Source organism: Felis catus, chromosome B2 (genome assembly GCF_018350175.1).
Source record: "Felis catus isolate Fca126 chromosome B2, F.catus_Fca126_mat1.0, whole genome shotgun sequence".
Classification (NCBI taxonomy): Eukaryota; Metazoa; Chordata; class Mammalia; order Carnivora; family Felidae; genus Felis; species Felis catus.
The window spans coordinates 59121807-59137304 of NC_058372.1; the positions used below are offsets into that span (position 1 = coordinate 59121807).

The window sequence follows — 15498 nt, forward strand, 5'->3', positions numbered from 1 at the left end:
TGAACAAGTGGCTTAGTGAAAAGGGAATGATTGATGAGGCCGTTCTCTAGAAGCCTCCAGGCTCAAGGTCCCACAAATAGAATCAAAAGTTAAGTCATACTATTAAAAGAAGAGCAGATGTGATAACTAGAACTTATTGGAATCACAAAAAAAGACTTAAATCTTTAAGGAGGTTGCTCCACTAAGTGACTCATCTCTCTAGACTAAAAGATATTGTTACTGTTTGGGACTGACAGGTATCCCAATTTTCTGAATATGTGAAAAAGGCTTTAAAAAAATATAAAATCCAAACTGTACAACCTTCAGAGAAAGCAAATGCCCAAATTTCTTCTTTTGATGGCAAGAAGAAGAATGGGAAACTAAGGAACTCCAAGAGGTCACACCAAAGGAGCATAGAGAACAAGGTATTAGTCTGCTAATTCCAGGAGGTAGAATCAAGGTCTAGTTAAGGAACCCACATCAGCTCCATTTAAAGGATTCCTCATAACTTCTGCACAGCTGGATTTCCAAACTGCTATCGACCAATGACCTTGTGTCTCCTTTTCTTGTCATATCTGAATGTTCATTGTGGTTATCCTGATTCTGCTTTACCACTCAATAACTGGCTGGGAAAATGTGTAACTAACCCCAGAATCACATTCAGATTTCATGTAGAGATGAAAGTCACTAACAAGAGTTCCTGGACTTTAGTCAGATAGTAAAACTGCTGGAACTTTGCATTCTCTTCCTGGGACAGCAGGGAATTATACAGTTATACCTCATGGAACATCTTCTCCATTAGCATTTTCTTGATAGAATGTCCTCTGCTTTTTATATCCAAAATATATAAAACTTATAAACTTCTCAATGTAGTTTTGACTAACATGTATCCAGAAAAAAATTTCAAAAATGCAATAGAGGATAATTTTAACAAAAATAATATCTGGGAAAAATCTCAAGTTGCACAACAAATTCAGTTGATGGAACTTCTAAGTTGTAGGCATATATCCTGAAAACGTGTGCATTAACAACAAAGGAGATGTCATTCTAAGATGAAATGCATCATAGTATCATACCCAGGAGAAATATTCTCTGTGATTTTGTGCTTGTGTTGCCTATCTCTTCACATGATTTATTATATTAAATATAGTATTTATCTAGTTGAGTAAAACAAGCCCCCCCCCCCACCAAAAAATGAAGAAAATTCTACAGAAGGTTGCAAAGCTATTGAGAAACACTAGATGATGAAAGAGAAAATGTTACTGAATACAAAACAATTGTTTTTCAACAACCATATAAATTGTTTGGTAGTTAGGAAACAAATTTTGAACAGTGTACATACTGACATATGGTTCATAATGACTATACTACATTTTTGAAGTAGTATATTTGTTGTAAATATTTGACTGATATATAATTCAAGATAAATATGCCCACTTAAGTGATTAAGAAATAGACTGTTAATTAGTGCTTTCATGCATGACCTCTAACATAGAGCAACAAACCACTGTGATGAAAGGCTGATACCTATAAAAAGGAGGGTAAAACAAATATTTGATCATAATAAAGACAGATGTGGATACTATTAGTGTTATTGGCAAATATCCTGTTGTCCTATCCCTGTTCTGGGCACAAGTTTTGTCCGCTTTTCCTGATTCCCTCTGAAGGGAGGGGCTACGTGGTGAGTTCCAATTAGGGAGGAGTGAGTTGAGGAATATACATCATTTTTGGACAAAACACTTAACTCCTCTGTCATACACTCTAGTGTCCTCTTTCCCTCTGACACTGTGACTATAATGTTGTAGATAAGGGCTGCTCTGTTAGCTTTGGTCCTGAGTGGGTATGACAAATATCCTGGAATAGTGGCCCCAGCTGAACTGTAATAGGGAAATGACCCTTACGTTTTTTACACTACTGAGATTTTTGGACTGCTTATTTCTGCAAAATAACCTAGTCTGAACAGGATAATATTACGCTCATACCTGTTCTTCCAGTTTTTGGGTGATAGGGAGATAGGCTTTAGGATCAAAATTTATTCTGAACTCTACCATTCTTTCCTACTTCATTATGAATGAATGAAGGCAAACATTATCATCTCTGGTATGATTTCCTATAATGGACTTCTAAATGATTTCTATTTTATTCTTGCTCTTGACCCCACAAAGCTACTCTACATATGAAATTTTATTAAAGTTAGAAGCTCTAGTATGTAATTATGCCTATGGGTATTGAAGTAGGAAGTAAAATTTACTAGTAAAGTGTTCAAGAAACAGCGAGGTCAAGGTATGTAAAGTCCATCATGTGGATGTTGGGAGTTCCCAGGCATAAAATAAAATAATGGATGAAAACAAAAGTTATGATTGAGTGGCTAAAATGAGTAACTACTTACAATGTGGCAGACACTGCTCAATTCTCACAACATAGGGACTATCTGTACTTTACATATGGAAAAATAGTCATAATAAAAGAAAGATAATGGCAAGCCACATGTCCTAGTCACATAACCATTGTGGGACATGTAGAGATGGGACTCAAATTCCTTTTTAAAGCCTTAATACCTAACTCATACCTCCACTAAACAATAAATATTAAATAAATAAATAAATAAATTCCATGGCAGCAAAAATAAAAAAAAGGGGCACAATGAGCTGTAAGTCAATGATAAAGAGGCTGTGAAAGTGTCTCCCACAATGCTGAATATAAAACACATATGTACTTTGTACTTACTTATCTAGTTGTATAGATACTAGTTTTTCTCTACTCATTCACCAAGTCACATGAATATTCTTGATTTCCACCTGGCAAATTAATGAATTCTGGAAGTGTAAATAGTAGAGTAAAATTAAATAGTCATGTCTCTTGAATTTTCTCAGCTGTATGAAGGGCTTCCTCAGTACAGGCCAGTATATTATTGTTTATATTAAATCATATCCCAGATTTTAGGTTATGCTGCAAGTTGGCTTATCAAAAGCCATTCTCAGTTTCCACTTAAAAGTCAGTGTTGTTTGTGTCATTTTTAAGGAAGGGATATGTATTCTGAGCAAAGTGTTAGAAATGTATTATTTATTAATTGTTTCATTGTCCAGTGACTATAAGAATATTTGTCACCTGGTAAATAACATTTTTTTTCTAAAGTAGAAACATAAAATTAAAGAAGTAAAATACAGGGGCACCTTGGTGGCTCAGTCGGTTGAGTGCCCAACTTTGGCTCATGTCATGATCTAACTGTTCATGAGTTTGAGCCCCACGTTGGGCTCTGTGCTAACAGTTCAGAACCTGGAGTCTTCTTCGGATTCTGTGTCTGGAATAGTGGCCCACTATTCCCTGTTTGGGCTCTGTCTCTCTGTCTCTCTGTCTCTCTCTCTGTCTCTCTCAAAAATAATACACATTAAAAAAGTTTTTTAAATGTTAAAAATATAAATTAAAATATATCTTGACATCAAGCTCAACTTCCACATTCTATAGGTGAAGAAATTGAGTTCAAAATAAGTTAAATAACTTGCCTAGAGTTTTAGAGCAGACTAAGAAATAGGGAAAAGTTTAGAACCAAAACTAAGTGTCCCTAAGTCCATGTTCCATATGACTGTATAATAAAATGAAAACATCAGTGTTACACCGAAAAGCCTAAGTCCAGAAGTGCATTAAATACATAATAGCAAATGAGAGGTTAAGAGATCTGCTAGTTTAAAGATACCATATAATGTATTTTTCTTCCCAACTGTAGTATAGCAATTATATTGGAATAGTTATGTCTTGAGGGTGGCAAGACAGACTTTATTATCTTTGTTTCCTTAATGAGAAGATTTGGCATTGCAAGGTTAAGTGACTTGCCCAAGGTCACACTAGTACTGAGTGGTAGAGGTGAACGTAAACATACTTTTTCTGTTATCTAGTATTTCCCACCCCAAATCTTACTGAGACCATCATAACTTAATATATAGTAGCTAGCTAAAACATACACTGTACATTAGATAATCAACCCCCCCCCCCAAGAAGCAACACAGACCCCCTTTCTATTCCCTAAAATTCCTATACAATAGCCCACAAGACAAATTTGGAGGACTGCCTATTTTTTTAAATAAATTTTATTAAAATGCTGCCATATCTATTCATGTATGTGTGTGCACACACACACATGTGTATACATACACATATATGCACACATATATATGTGTATATATACTCTTTCTTTCCCCTTCCTTCCTTCCTTCCTTCCTTCCTTCCTTCCTTCCTTCATGGCTGTTTTCATACTACAATGGCAGAATTGAGTACCTGGGAGGACCACATGGCCTGTCGTATTTACTATCTGGCCCTTTGCATTAAAAATTTGCTGATACCTGCTATACAACATGAAAAGCTAAAATACATTTCCAGACTGCTTTGCAATTAATTCTTTACAAATCTGCACAAATCTCTGGATAGGGCTTCCAATAAATGATTTTAAAATGAACAGACTTGACTGGCATGATTCCTGTTTGCTTGTTTATTTCTTTTTAAGGTTTATTTATTTTGAGAGAGTGAGAAGAGCAAGCATGAGCATGGGAGGGACAGAGGGAATCTGAAGCAGGCTCCACGCTGTCAGCACAGAGCTCAACATAGGGCTCAATCCCATGAACTATGAGATCATGACCTGAACCGAAAACAAGAGTCAGATGCTCAATCCTCTGAGCCACCCAGGCACCCCTCACTAGGATGACTCTTATTTCCCTCCCTTCCCTTTACTTCCCTTCCCTTCCCTTCCTCTCCCTTGTCTTCCCTTGTCTTCTCTTGTCTTCCCTTCTCTTCTCCTCCCTTTCCTTCCCTATTGCCTTTCCCCTACCTATATTGCACCTGGAGTTGTAGTGACTACTGTATATACATGAAGTGACACGCATAAGGACAGATAATGGCTGGGTAGAAGGAAGAGCTGGGTGACAAATATCATGATGCAGCAATCTCAGAAGCACCCTACATTTCCTGGATTTATAAGGAATTCCCTTTTTCTTTAAGACATTGTTAGTAGAGTTGTTTCTAGCAAGAAAAACATTTCTTTCTTTTAATGTTTATTTATTATTGAGAGAGAGTGAGCAGTGGAGGGGAAGAGAGAAGAGAGACACAGAATCCAACTAGGCTCTAGGCTCTGAGCTGTCAGTACAGAGCCCGATGTGGGACTCAAACTCATGAATTGTGAGATCATGACCTGAGCCTAAGACAGACGCTCAACTGACTGAGTCACCCAGGTGCCCAGCAAGAAAAACATTTCTAATAGAGGCACTAAGATGTACTGAAGCCATAATAATGTGTTAGCTGCTATATTGAGACCATTTAATACTGAATCACTCTAGAGTTGAGCATCTTTATCCCTCTATGTACCCCCAGTCCCTGGTGATCTGTTATGATTAATGTTATGTTATGATTAATTTTAAATGTTTCATAACCCAGTCATATATCCTACTTGCTACTCAGCAACATTATCCAGATGTTCAACAATACATCAAATTTGACAGGTCCAAAACCTGGTCCTCTTGAGGATTCTCCCATTTCAAATAACAGTAATTTTATATTTCCAGTTGCTTAAGGCAATGACTTTGGATTCGTCTCATTTTTACCTTACGTTCAATATGGTAGGCAATCCATTACCTGGGTGGCTCAGTTGGTTAAGCATCTGACTCTTGATTTCAGGGTCAGGTCATTATCTCAGGGTTTGTGAGTTTGAGCCTTGCTAACAGTGAGGAGCCTGCTTGGGATTCTCTGTCCCTCTCTTGCTGCCCCTCCCGGGCTCACACTCCTGTACACACACTCTCTCTCTCTTTCTCAAAGTAAAGAAACTTAAAAAAAAGAGTCTATTTGACACCTAAAATATATCCAGAATTTTGGCTCTCCTCAAAACTTCCACCCTTGTGCAAGCCACCATTTCTTGCCTGGATTACTGCAATAGCCTTCTAATTCTTCTAACCCTGTCTCATTCAGTCTGTCCTCCATACTGCAGCCAGTAAAAATGAAAGCAACAACAACAACAAAAATAGATGATACCACTTCTTCTCAAAACATTCCAAAGATTTTCTATCCTTCTTAAGTAATAGCAACGGTCTTGACCATGATCTACAAAGCACTTTGCAATCAACTCCATCTCCTGTCCTCAACTTTACCCTGTTATCCCTTTGACCTCCTATTATACTTCCCTTACTCACTGTTCTCTAGCTACACAGGCTTGCTTGCTGCTCTTGCAGAATATGCCCTTTGCTTTCCTGCCTCAGACTCTTTCTTCTGGCTCTTCTGTTTGTTCACACTGCTCTTCATTCAAAGAGTCACATGGATATTTCCCAGTTCTCTTTGAATTTCTTTTTAAATGTAATCTTTTCAGTAAAATCTTTCTTCATTACTCTGTATAAAATTGCAAACTATTAACCACCTGCTCCACCATCAGAACCACCTACATTCTCTACTCGCTTCCATGCTTTCTTTCTTTATCACATATTTTAAAGTTTAAATTATGTATAATTTATATACTATAACATATACTACATTTAAGTATTTGATCCATTTTTATTTTTCTTCTCAGTACTTATACCTTCTATAATGCCATATAATTATTATCATTATTATTGTTACTATTATTATTTTTATATATCTATGACATATAAAAGCTCCATGAAGACAGAGATTTTTGTCTATTTTATCCATAGAGAAGCTCCTTATATTTGAACAAGTTCCTGGCAAAGAATTTAATGTATAATTTCTTACTTAATTCTCAAGTGCTGGTGAGTCAAATAGCTATTTTCCTCACTGAAAAAATAATAATAAACTAAATCTTACTATATTTAAATTACTTGCTATAGATCACACAGGTAGCAAATAGTTCTGCCAAGATTTCAACTTAGGAATTGTGAATTAACAGAAGAGCCTCTTATTTCTGATGTTCTACTGTCCTCCTAGCTGTGGATATAATTCAGACAACAAAGTATACATTTCAAGCAATGAACAACCTATTGAAATTGAAATGGAGGTTGGTAGGATAGTGAGGCAAGTAGATAGCAAACTATTTTAGAGCAATGTTCTCTTAGTTGTCAAATCCAAGAGGAAAGTAAATAATCTCATGATACAATACAGAGAATAGAAAGATAAAAACTTAGAGTTAATAAAATAATGTGATACAAGAAAACACTACATTTAAAATTTACTGTCAGTAAAAGGAGGAGGAGGAAAAGAAGAACCATATTCAGGGAAGTTGCAGGTAGAATTTCCTAATTTGGAAAAATAGGGAAGTGGAGCACCTGAGTGGCTCAGGTGGTTAAGCGTCTTACTCTTGATTTCAGGTCATGATCTCAGGGTTGTGAAATCGGGCCCCACATCAGGCTCTATGCTAAGCATGAAGCCTGCTTAAGATTCTTTCTCTCCCTTCCTCTCTGCCTCTCTCTCTTTTTCTTAAATGAATGAATGAATGAATGAATGAATGGGAAGTTATTCAGGGAAGTGTGAAAGGGCTATTTATTCCTTCCCTCCTTCTCTCTCTCTTTCTTTCTTTCTTTCTTTCTTTCTTTCTTTCTTTCTTTCTTTCTTTCTTTCTTTCTTTCTCCCTCCTTTCTTTATTTCCTTCCTTCCTTCTTTCTCTTTATTTTTCATTTTTTAAAGTTTTTCTTTTAATTCCCGTTAACATATAGCATTCTATTAGTTTTAGGTGTACAATATAGTGATTCAACAATTCTATACATTACTCAGTGCTCATCACAGCAAGTGCACTCTCATTCCCCATCACCTATTTAACCCATCCTCGTACTCCCCTCCCTTCTGGTAACTATCATTTTACTCTCTATATTTAAAAGTTTGTGTCTTGGTTTGTCTTATACAAAGGTCATGTCTAAAGGAGAGAACAACCTGTGTATGTTTGTTTATTCACTCAAAGAACATTCATTCAAGTTTTCCATATAGAGAGGATGAATTAACTAAATGTATCTCTCTTTTATTCCAAGGCCCCAATAAAAATCTGGCGAAGTAGTAACAGTAATGTGAAAACTCACAGAAGTGTGACAGCAGCAAATGAGACATTTCAACACATTTTTAGAAGATCCAAGGGAGTGTAGGAGGTAGTAACCATTTAGCAGACCCCAAGGTGATGACACCTGGGATTGTTTAGAGTGCAATACTAATGGATCGTGAAAGGCTCTGAGCCAGGAAGGAAAAGTTGCCATGGAAAGCAGGGGAAGAAGCAGGATTCTAAAAACACAGACTCTGTTAGTTTCTCAGGACCTTTATCCTTATCACCAGTATACAGATTCACTTGGTTTCTGGAGATCAACATTTTATTGGCGAAACAGATACGAAGCAGAGTTTTCAGACTTTAGTACCCAAGTATAGCTGAGAGTGAAACAAGGAGGTTTAATGAAAATTGTTTTGTCTTGCTCAGTTTCTTCTCATCACTCCTCATCATCTGTCCATACTAATACATCTTGTGGGAGAATCTGATCTCTTCCCTCCAAACTAGCAAGTATTATTCCCTTACCTATTGCTCTCTACTTTTTTTGTGCAATAAATAAGATAAAGAAAAAATGGAGCAGTTATGAAACTTCAAAATTTCCAGCATAACATTAAGAAACTCCTTCATAGCCTTCCACTGAAAACAAGAGAAGAAAACAAAATGAAACAAAAATCCTAATAGTGATCAACATATAAAAATTCTACAAATAAAAAGATCAAATGGTAAAACAGTTCCATTATATTTTAAATATATGAACCCAAATGTCATATTGCAAAGAAATATTAATGAAGTCCCAGCAGCTGAAGCAGTAATGAAAGGGCTTCAACACTCACGAGTCCCCTAAAATTATATGCAGTTGTATTTGTATTTTCATAGTGACAGTTTTCATAAGAATATCCTTAAATAAATTTCAAAAGAATTCATGCACAAGAATTAGTGTTTTTAAGAAAGAATTTAATAACACAGGATATTAACAAACTATGTATATGGCTCCAATTGCCATTAAAAGTAAGATCAGCTACTCCTTTATTTGTCTAAAAGTATTTCACTGCATCATCATTCCCAAGAGATATTTTTAAGACATATACAATTCAATACTGAGAGTTTCGTTGTTGTTTTTCTATTGTTTTTTTTCCCCCATTCAGCACGTTCAGAATATGATTTCCCCATTTTCTGGTGTTTATTGATGGCATTGAAAAGTCACCTTTCGGGGCGCCTAGGTGGCGCAGTCGGTTAAGCATCCGACTTCAGCCAGGTCACGATCTCGCGGTCCGTGAGTTCGAGCCCCGCGTCGGGCTCTGGGCTGATGGCTCGGAGCCTGGAGCCTGTTTCCGATTCTGTGTCTCCCTCTCTCTCTGCCCCTCCCCCGTTCATGCTCTGTCTCTCTCTGTCCCAAAAATAAATAAACGTTGAAAAAAAAAATTAAAAAAAAAAAGAAAAGTCACCTTTCAATTCAATATTTTCCTTTGTGCTATTAAAAAGATAAGGTTTTTCATCATGCATTGGATGAGCTACAATTTCTTTTTTTTTTTTTTTTCAACGTTTATTTATTTTTGGGACAGAGAGAGACAGAGCATGAACGGGGGAGGGGCAGAGAGAGAGGGAGACACAGAATCGGAAACAGGCTCCAGGCTCCGAGCCATCAGCCCAGAGCCTGACGTGGGGCTCGAACTCACGGAGCTACAATTTCTTTATGATGTTCCAAGTTGTGGATGTATTTATTTTTTTTTCCTTAAAATTACTTATAACTCCTGGTATGATGGATTTGTGTCATTGAACATTTTTGTAAGGTATCAGAATCTTTTCAAATATTACTTCTGACCCAATCTTTCTCTTCTCTCCTTATGAGTCTTCAATTTAAATGATATTTTCTCAATCTGCCCTCTACATTTTTTATCTTTTTTTTTTGTATTTTTCATCTTTCTCTCTGTCATGCTTATTATGGTATTTTTTCACTGTGTAAACTTGGCTTAATTAGAAATATGCTTCTCATGGATTCCTCTCTGTGTGCTTCCTAGGTGTAGCTGACCAAAAGAAGGATTTGTACAAGATTTGGGAGGCAGAAAGGAAGCAATAGCCATCATCTCGGTTGGTTGTTGTGGCTATAAGTTGTGAGAAACAGAAGCAGCAACTCTCAGATAAACAGTTTCGACATTGACCACACTTTACTTCACTGTACATTCACAGTTGTTTTCTCTTGACTTCCTGGCCCTGTTGACCAACAGTGACCTCAGGCCCACCCAGATGCAGAAACAGCACCCTGCCACAGACTCCACAATGCACCTTCACTGATTCATTCTGGCAATTAGCCAGAGCTGGGTTTCTGAGATTCTCTGCCAAGTTCTGATGTATCCACTTATGCCAATGCTTCAGAGAGGAGGTTTTTTGTGGTCGTTTTCCTTAATCCTCTACCTTATCCACTCTTATCCTTACTTGCCCAGTGTGTCCCATACTTGTTTAGTTTTACTGTGAAAACAAATATCCTATTTTCTATTACTCATAGTGGTTCTGCTTCCCTAACTGAACCCTCACTATAGTGGGCACTATTTTTCTTCACTCCCTTTAAGCTCACTAACTTTGCCTTCTGTTGCCATACAGTCCCTTTATTTTTTTTTTCATTTAATTTAATAAATTTTTAAGTCCTATACGTTCTTAATTTTTTAATTTTTTTTTAACATTTATTTATTTTTGAGACAGAGAGAGACAGAGCATGAACGGGGGAGGGTCACAGAGAGAGGGAGACACAGAATCTGAAACAGGCTCCAGGCTCTGAGCTGTCAGCACAGAGCCCGACGCGGGGCTCGAACCCACGGACCGTGAGATCGTGACCTGAGCCGAAGTCGGCCGCTTAACCAACTGAGCCACCCAGGCGCCCTGTCCTATATGTTCTTTACATCCTTTTGCACATTAGCAATGCCGCTGTTTTCTATCTTCCTGTGGTAGATATACTCAACTTTTATTTTTGATTTAAATCTTCAGCCCAGGGGCACCTGGGTGGTTCAGTTGGTTGAGCGCAACCAAATTCAGCTCAGGTCATGATCTCATGCATGGTTCATGAGTTTGAGCCTCACATTGGGCTCGCTGCTGTCAGTGCAGAGCCTGCTTCAGGCCTCTGTTCCCCTCTCTCTCTGCTTCTAGAACCTTCACTCATGCTCTCTCAGAAATAAATGAACATTAAAAAAAATCTTCAGTTGAAGACACTTAATTGTTGCTGCCTTGACCTCTTTGGTTCTAATGGTCATTCTGGCCTAGGTCGGGTTCTATATAATCTTCTAGACCCAGCTCTCCTCAGTGGTGTCCATCTCAGACCTTGCAACATTTTCTAAACAATACGTAAGTTCTTGTCTGTCTCATCCCACTAAAATGTAAACTCCTTAAGGAAGATAGGGTTGTTACTTTATCTACCATTGAATTTGTAGTGCCTAGAAGAGCTCTGAACATCTAATAGGTGCTCGATAAGCATTTGTGGAATAAATAAATGACAGAAAGGGTAGAGCTATTTTGTCCTCTGTAGCTGATAATTCCAATAGGAGGTATTTCTGGGTGTGTTTCTTTTGTTGCTAGAATTTCTGTTGGTTCATGTGTTTGGTGTGGTTTCACTTTGTGAACCTGGCTATCTTTGATGTTCTAAGCCTTTCACTTTAAAAATTATTTGTAGGGATAACTTGAGGACTCTGATGAAAGAGGACATTCCTCCAAAAGAATTTGTGCTTGCTTCAGTCCATCATTAGGGCCAATCTTTGTCCTTAGTTACATTAAACACTGTTGAATACTTCAGGTTACCTGAAGGATCGAGGATTTTATTTTTATTTTTTTTATTTTTATTTATTTTTATTTTTTATATGAAATTTATTGACAAATTGGTTTCCATACAACACCCAGTGCTCATCCCAAAAGGTGCCCTCCTCAATACCCATCACCCACCCTCTCCTCCCTCCCACCCCCCATCAACCCTCAGTTTGTTCTCAGTTTTTAACAGTCTCTTATGCTTTGGCTCTCTCCCACTCTAACCTGTTTTGTTTTTTTTTTTCCTTCCCCTCCCCCATGGGTTCCTGTTAAGTTTCTCAGGATCCACATAAGAGTGAAACCATATGGTATCTGTCTTTCTCTGTATGGCTTATTTCACTTAGCATCACACTCTCCAGTGCCATCCACGTTGCTACAAAAGGCCATATTTCATTTTTTCTCATTGCCATGTAATATTCCATTGTGTATATAAACCACAATTTCTTTATCCATTCATCAGTTGATGGACATTTAGGCTCTTTCCATAATTTGGCTATTGTTGAGAGTGCTGCTATGAACATTGGGGTACAAGTGGCCCTATGCATCAGTACTCCTGTATCCCTTGGATAAATTCCTAGCAGTGCTATTGCTGGGTCATAGGGTAGGTCTATTTTTAATTTTCTGAGGAACCTCCACACTGCTTTCCAGAGCGGCTGCACCAATTTGCATTCCCACCAACAGTGCAAGAGGGTTCCCGTTTCTCCACATCCTCTCCAGCATCTAGAGTCTCCTGATTTGTTCATTTTGGCCACTCTGACTGGCGTGAGGTGATACCTGAGTGTGGTTTTGATTTGTATTTCCCTGATAAGGAGCGACGCTGAACATCTTTTCATGTGCCTGTTGGCCATCCGGATGTCTTCTTTAGAGAAGTGTCTATTCATGTTTTCTGCCCATTTCTTCACTGGGTTATTTGTTTTTCGGGTGTGGAGTTTGGTGAGCTCTTTATAGATTTTGGATACTAGCCCTTTGTCCGATATGTCATTTGCAAATATCTTTTCCCATTCTGTTGGTTGCCTTTTAGTTTTGTTGGTTGTTTCCTTTGCTGTGCAGAAGCTTTTTATCTTCATAAGGTCCCAGTAATTCACTTTTGCTTTTAATTCCCTTGCCTTTGGGGATGTGTCGAGTAAGAGATTGCTATGGCTGAGGTCAGAGAGGTCTTTTCCTTCTTTCTCCTCTAGGGTTTTGATGGTTTCCTGTCTCACATTTAGGTCCTTTATCCATTTTGAGTTTATATTTGTGAATGGTGTGAGAAAGTGGTCTAGTTTCAACCTTCTGCATGTTGCTGTCCAGTTCTCCCAGCACCATTTGTTAAAGAGGCTGTCTTTTTTCCATTGGATGTTCTTTCCTGCTTTGTCAAAGATGAGTTGGCCATACGTTTGTGGGTCTAGTTCTGGGGTTTCTATTCTATTCCATTGGTCTATGTGTCTGTTTTTGTGCCAAGGGATCGAGGATTTTAAAACTAGACCTTACCTCAGCAAGGAGGTCAATACTTTTCTTGTTTACCTTTGCCCTGAGGGTATAATCTTTAGTGTAGCTTATTGTGGGACATTCTCCTATTAGATGCCTTCTTTCATGGAGAGTCTGGGCTTTGTTTTATATTCTTTACCCATAGATCTATCAACATAAATGTTCATATTTTCTGCAATCCACAATACCTCTCTTGGTTCCAGTTTTTCCTTCAATTTTAACCTAGTAAGTGTTTGTTTCCTCATTAGATCTTCAGGAATTTCAATATTTTTTTTCAACATACACTTTGTCCATAATTTTAGAAATTTTCAGTAGAGAGGGATCTTGGGTGGCTCAGTTAGCTGAGCCTCCGACTCTTGATTTCAGCTGAGGTCATGGTCTCAGGGTCGTAAGGTAGAATGTCGCATTAGGCTGTGCACTGGGTTTGGAGCCTTCTTAGGATTCTCTCCTTCCTTCCAATCTCTCTACCCCTCCCCTGAACATGTGTTCTCTCGTTCTCTCTCTCTCTCTCTCTCTCTCTCTCTCTCTCTCTCTCTCTCTCTCTCTCTCTCAGGAAAAAGAAAAAGAGAAAAAGAAAAAGAAATTTTGAGTATGAAGGTTGGTCCAAATAACTTGACCTGCCATTGTGAGAAACGGTCTATGGAAGATATCTTCAAGAAAAAATTAGATTTTAAAAACTGACATCACTTGCAAGACTCAACATCTTCTATGATTTCCTGTTATTCTAGAAATAGGTTTATTTTTAGGATTACACATAAATTATGTCCTGAAAATATGTCCAATCTTAAAACACACACATATATATAAAAACACACATGTACATGTATACACACAAATACACACAAGCTCATTTACAATAATCAAAGTTAAAAGAAGCTGATTACTAGGATTATAACAAATTGTCTTGTTTATTTTTTACCAAACACATAATTATCATCATAATTATTTATTTAGGTGATAAATAAAAAAGAAATAATTTCATAAGTTAAAACTGATGCCAGGAGATATAAGGATCATTTGCTATCATTTGGCAAAAACTTATTTGATCCTTGAAATATTGACACATGCACACTGAACTCTTTGTGATTCCCATTCTTTTTGCTTATACTATTGATTACTTCAGTTCTTTCTCCTAATTGGAACTATTTAGTTTATCCTTGTGAGATTCCAAGAATTCAGAATGAAGGAATAGGTGTTCTTACTCCAGTTGTAAATAGCCTCATTATAATGTTGCATTTGAGCCCCATATAATTTTTATCATTAGTGATAAGACAAAAATGGGTTCAATGAGACTTAATGGGTTCATTAAGTCACCTGTAGATTACAATATGTGGCAGATAACATGTATTTGTTTACAGAGAAATATGGAGAAAGTCTAAAAGGGTTGAAAATAAAAAGAAAAAAAATCTCAGGGCACCTGGGTGGCTCAGTCAGTTAAGCGTCTGACTTTGGCTCAGGTCATGATCTCATGGTCCATGGGTTCTAGCCCCGCATCAGGCTCTGTGGTGACAGCTTAGAGCCTGGAGCCTGTTTCAGAGTATGTGTCTCCCTCTCTCTCTGTCCCTCCCCTGCTCATGCTCTGTCTCTCTCTGTCTCTCAATAATAAATAAACGTTAATTTTTTTAAAATCTCATTAAGAAAACAATTCTAAAATGAAGAATAATTGCATAAAGTATCATTTAAGTATACAAAACTGACTCAACAACTATTTACAACTAGCATTAACTATACAGAAGTGGATCCATTTGCCAGGAATAGCATGTTTGTGTTTTCAGTGTTTTATCTTAATGTTTTTATGACCTACATATGTTTCTCTGAAATGAAGGCAATATTTTATTTATTTGATTATTTTCAGTGTTATCTGAGTATTCTCATTGCCAGCATAACTTTCTCTGAATGATCAAAGTCAAAATACAGAGGACTCACTGACTGTGTGCATGTATACATATGTATATTTATGCACACAGAGATACACGATATCATAATAATATGGACAGAAAACACAGCCCTTTGTTATAAATTGATAAAATGAATAAGGGTAGAACTACAGCTTCTTCCACCCAGCACATAAATGATGCCTCTGCTGCTTGAAGGATGTAGGGCTGTATTCATAACAATTGCTCACCTTCACAACTAAACTAAAATCTAGGCATTAAGGGATCAACACTATTTAGCATGCCAGGCTAGTTTACAACAGAGCAGTCACATATTTATTTCACTTTGATCCTAGACCTGAAATGTATTGTCAGATCCTAAGTGAGTTGGAAATGTTGTAGGGATTATTGCAGAGTACTTTGGGTGGCTTTATTGTC

General features: G+C 37.3%; 1 protein-coding gene across 3 annotated transcripts in view; it reads right to left on the reverse strand.

The window, feature by feature from the left end:
- LOC101082908 (protein eyes shut homolog) overlaps nucleotides 1–15498 on the reverse strand; it is a 906892-nt gene that overhangs the window by 772695 nt on the left and 118699 nt on the right. The window lies entirely within an intron of this gene.